This window comes from Condylura cristata, unplaced genomic scaffold, assembly GCF_000260355.1.
Source record: "Condylura cristata isolate star-nosed mole 26May11 unplaced genomic scaffold, ConCri1.0 scaffold00026, whole genome shotgun sequence".
NCBI lineage: Eukaryota > Metazoa > Chordata > Mammalia > Eulipotyphla > Talpidae > Condylura > Condylura cristata.
The window spans coordinates 6,725,549-6,730,374 of NW_004567127.1; the positions used below are offsets into that span (position 1 = coordinate 6,725,549).

Consider the following 4,826-nt stretch of genomic DNA (forward strand, 5'->3'; position numbering starts at 1 on the left):
AAAAAAAAAAAAGTGGGGTTGGTAGCCCTTGGACATTTCCAGTGTGGCACAGAGCACCAAGAGCTTCGTGTTCTCTTTATTTACGCCTCAGCTTGTTCTCCAGTACAGCACAGTCAGAATACAAAAGTCTGGCTCCCCAGGCAGACGGCTACACAAAGCCAGTCATTATGAGAGGGCTCCTCTACTGCACACACCACTATCTTCAGCCACACCATGCTGGAGGGCAGCTTTCAAGAGCTCTAACTGGCCTGCTGCTGCTGTTGCATAAGGGCTGCAAGGTGCAAGTTCTCACTCTGAAAGATCTCACAGAATGAAATATGGCGCCAGGACTATCAGAATTTCTGGGAATACAGGTGATCTTAAAATGTTCAAAAAAGAGGTCCTTACATTTCTGCTCCCCCAAACTTAGTTGCCTAGAGGTTCCCATCTATTCCAAATTCAGATAAGCAAAGGGCGGTTCTCTGCAAAACACACTTTCTGGCTCCAAGTGTGGTTTTTATAGCCAGGAGCCTTCATTATGACTGTTTAGCTCCACCAGGGATAAAAGGAACCTAAAACAGGGTCCTCCTAAGTCAAGATGGCCTTAAAGTTTCTGGGTTTGTCTCCATGGTATTAGAGTTACAAACGACAATTTCTACTCATGTGTTTTGGGTGAGAACTTAATGATGATTACTTCCTGATTATTCCAGTCAAAACTCATGATGTGATCTTGGACATGTTATTCTACCTCTCTGTATCTGTCTATAAAATGGGAATTATGAAAATACCTAGTTTATAACATTTTTATGAGTAGTGCATAAGTTATCTACATAAAATATCTAGACCAACATTTGGTATATTTAATAAGTACCCCTTAAATCTTAGCTATCATCAATTATCATCACCTTGAACCCAGAGACCGTCTGTCTAGAATACCTTAAGAAAGACAGGAAGGAAGGAGTGAAAGGAAGGCGGGAAGTAGGAGGGAGGAAAACAGAAAAAAAGGGAAAGTTCAGAGTTAGTGGGAGCCGGGAAGGCAGACAAGTCTGGCGGCTATGCAGGACCGTGCCTACAAGGAAAAGACCCGAAACACGGTAACGTGGGCTGCCAAGTGCTCCTGTGCTGGCAGAGCAAAGCGCAGGAGGCAAGTCACATCATCCCACCAGGCCGGGAGGGCAGGCATGGGACTGGGCTGCTGGAGATAAGCCTCAGGCAATCTGGTTGAAAACAAATTGAATTAGAGGATAAACACGCCCAAAGGGAATACGCTTGCTGCTCTACCTATATGGATTGTTTTGGAACTCTTAAATTCTTTACATCTTTTAAAACTTTAAAGTCTCTAAGCATTACTATCAGTTCATCGTAATTTTTCAGTTCCCCCCCAAACGTTTGCGTTTTAATAGCTTTTAGACAGATACCCGAAAATAATGTAAATATCCCTTACTATCAAAGCCACTTCCAAATACCAAAAAATGTAATGTACAGTGTATCTATAGAGTATGATTCCTTGAAAAACATATTTGTGCACCAAGAAAACCTCTCAAAAACCCAAACAAGCAGTAAAGGAAATTGCTGGTCTCCAAAATTACCAAACATTCAAAAATTCAGTAGCTGAAAATAATCATTTTTGACTCATTTGTCACATTGAAAAATATTTTATTACAACCAATTTGTTTTCTGCCAAACTGTTTTGAACGAATCATCTCCTGTCAGCGGAGAGCCAGAAAGTCAACTGATTAGGATGCCATCAGGCTGGTGAGATTAAGTGAAGGATCAAAACAGAGCAAGAGCAGTCAAGGAGAAATGGGCAGAGACCAGGAAGGAAGGGGGCTTGGAGTACCTCTCACCAGTTGGGAGTTCTCTTCCTTTCAGGGTAGAAAGTTCATCTTAGCCCCTGACTGAGTCCGTGGAAAGCAGCTGAACTACACTTGACATCTAACATGAAACCAGAGGAAGAGGAAGTGAATGAGAAAGAGGTCTAAAGAATGTTTTGGGGACTAGTATTATCTCCTTTACATTTATTTGCTTAGCAATTTTTTTTCACATACGGCCCATAAATAAATTTCACTTTTCATGTTCCTACTACTATAACTTATAAATTGGGGGGTGTTCCTTAATCAGTGAAATACTATTGTTTTTAAAGAATCCATTTCTGTTTTGTTTGGTGTTAGTAAAGTGGAGATAATAGCACCTCCTATTTCCTATGTCACAGAAATGGACTAAAGGAGGTGAAGTAATTAATTACAGAGATTTTACTCTTCCCCCTGTAATTTAATTAGATTTTATTATTTTCCTTCTCCAGGTAAAGCAACTGAGTAACTTACTCAACTTGAATAAGTGCTATAAATTTTCAGATTTTGCATCTGCATTTCTCATTACTAATTTCTGAAGTTAGAACTAACTGTTACCTTGAAATCTTCCAAAGTATTGGTCATTTAACAAGCTTGTAAATAGCATTACTCACACATCATCCAGTTTATTAACTTTTAAAACCATAAAGTGAAACGAGGGAGTTTTGTGAAGTCAAAAGCCACTAGAGAAAATGCCTTTTTTGATTTTGATGTGATTTTGAAAGACACCATGATGAAATGCTTCTTTCTTAAAGGTTGCACTTGGTACAAAGTTAGAAGAACCTTAAGGCTAGAGATCTGATTACCCTGATGATACTATTTTCTCTAGGCCTCAATTTCCTTTTCTGTATAATGTGTGTGTGTGGGGGGGGGATTGTACAAGATAATCATCAACCTCCTCCTATACTAAATAGCCTATTTCTTTGATGTGTCATAAACAATCAGGAAGAAAACTTGGCAGAAAAGCAAGAATTTTACCTGTATCATTTCATTGCTTTTGCTAGCTCACCCACCCTGTTTCTGCTTTTTTGGCTAAGACTTGAGCTGTTTGATCGTTCCCTCTCTTGTAAGTTATGATAAATATCAATAATGTTCATTCACAAGTATGTGCTGAGTGTCGAGCAAATACTAGCTTATTTGATTATCACAACAGCTCAGGCTGATAGATATTATCTCAATTTATGCAAAAATTGAGGCCCATGATAGTTCTGTAAATTAAATGCCCACCCTGCTAAGGATAGTAAGTTATGAGAATAAGGCTACTGATTCTGAGGTCTATGTCTTCACAACACTACAGACCCTACTGGACCAAATCCACAAATCCGAATTTTGTGAAGCCTAAGATGTATACAACTTTGGTGGATAGCATCAAGAAAAGGAACATAAACACTGCCGTAGTAGATTTTATTATCAAGTGAAGGGTCTTTAAGGCTAATCTTTAGGATTAAGTTTTATGTTTTCCCATGATTATACATTGAATGTGCTCTATGCCATACTGAAGTAAATACTAATTTTATGAGCACAACCCTAAGAGGTAGGTACCACACTTGTTTTACAGACAGAGAAACAGGCTCACAGATCACAGAGGTAAAGTGGCATGACTAAGGACACAGAGCTAGTAAGTGGCAAGTTATCAAAGTTGTAATTCAGGCCATCTGGCTCCTGGATCCATTATCATGAACCCTCAGCTCCTCTATAAGCTGAATTAGGAGGCTCCCTGGGAATCCTCCTATGCCACCATTTCCCACTACATACCATAATTCAGGTCCTGCTAAGTTCACGTCTGAACCAGTACAATTTTGTCTCCCTAACTTTACTCTCCTACGTCTACCCTGAATGCTGCAACCTAACAATTAATTCTGACGCCGGCTCTTCTAAGACCTGGCTACTGCAGTGACTTCAGGTGCCATTCTTCGCTGTACTTACCACATATCAAAAGCAATGGCTGCTCATAGGCAGTATCTGCCATAAATTTCATCCCGTCTTCTAATGTCTTGAAATGTTACTGAGAACCTTTTGCTATAAGAAGCAGAGGCAGGGTGGGGAGTCCTCAGAACCCTATCCATCAAGCCCCACCCCAATCTACGGTTTTCATATGAAAAAAACAAACCTCGAGGCCAAACGAACAAGATGGTGGTGGTGGTGTGTGTGTGGAGGAGGAATGGGCAAGTTAGGGATGGGCAGAGTAGAGGCTCAGCAAAATGCGCATGAGACGTTGACTTCTGGCAGCCTTGCAAGCTCTTTAACGGCAGTGGCCTCGACTTAGATATTTTTGGGTATTTCGGGAAAGCCCTGGACCCCAGACACATTCCATTTTATTTAATTTGAACACTCTGACAGATACATAGCACATGGACTTGCCCGAGAGCCTCCAACAGCTCTACACTGGGCTTCCGGTTCCTTCGATGCAAAACGTCAATCGCACCCCCTACCTGGCTGGGTTGGAAGGGCCCCGGGGGCACTGCCAGCCCTGCAGCCCTCCAGAAAGGTGAGCTCGTTACATTTCGCCCCGCGCACATCCTTCCCTCTCGGGACCAGACGCGCCAGCCCGGGACTTGCTCTTCTCCCCCGTCTTCGGCCCTCCCTACCCACCCGGCATCACAAGCCACAGGTCGGGCTCTATAACGCGACATTTCCATCCACTCTCACGAAACCCACCGCAAGAGCCTGCGAAGTCGGTTCCATTACTGTCGCCGTTTTGCAGAACAAGAAACGGGCTTGAGCGACTTTCCCGGGGTCACTGACCCCCAGCGGCGAGGCCGCGGCCACACCAGCGCTCGCCCCCCACCCCCGGGGCCCGGGGTGCGCCGCGTCCATCCTCTCCCTGCCCCGAACCTCCAGTCCCGCCGGCTCCCCGACTCCTCCGCGCGCCACTGCCCCCCACACCTGAGTCAGGCCCCTGGGGGCACGCCCCGTGCGTCCTTGGCGGCTTTCCCAGTCTCTCTGCCAGACTCTGAGGGGTGAGCGCGACGCTGGTGTCCCGGGCGCGTGGAGGTC

The 4,826-nt window shown here is 43.9% G+C and overlaps 1 long non-coding RNA gene across 2 annotated transcripts in view; it reads right to left on the bottom strand.

Moving 5' to 3' along the window:
- The window catches only part of LOC105854106, a 74,639-nt gene extending 69,819 nt beyond the window's left edge, over nucleotides 1-4,820 (bottom strand). For both annotated transcript variants that reach the window (XR_001145828.1, XR_001145826.1), the window contains exon 1: nucleotides 4,716-4,820. This is a non-coding gene — a long non-coding RNA (uncharacterized LOC105854106). The remainder of the gene's footprint in view (nucleotides 1-4,715) is intronic.
- Between the last annotated feature and the right edge of the window lie 6 nt (nucleotides 4,821-4,826).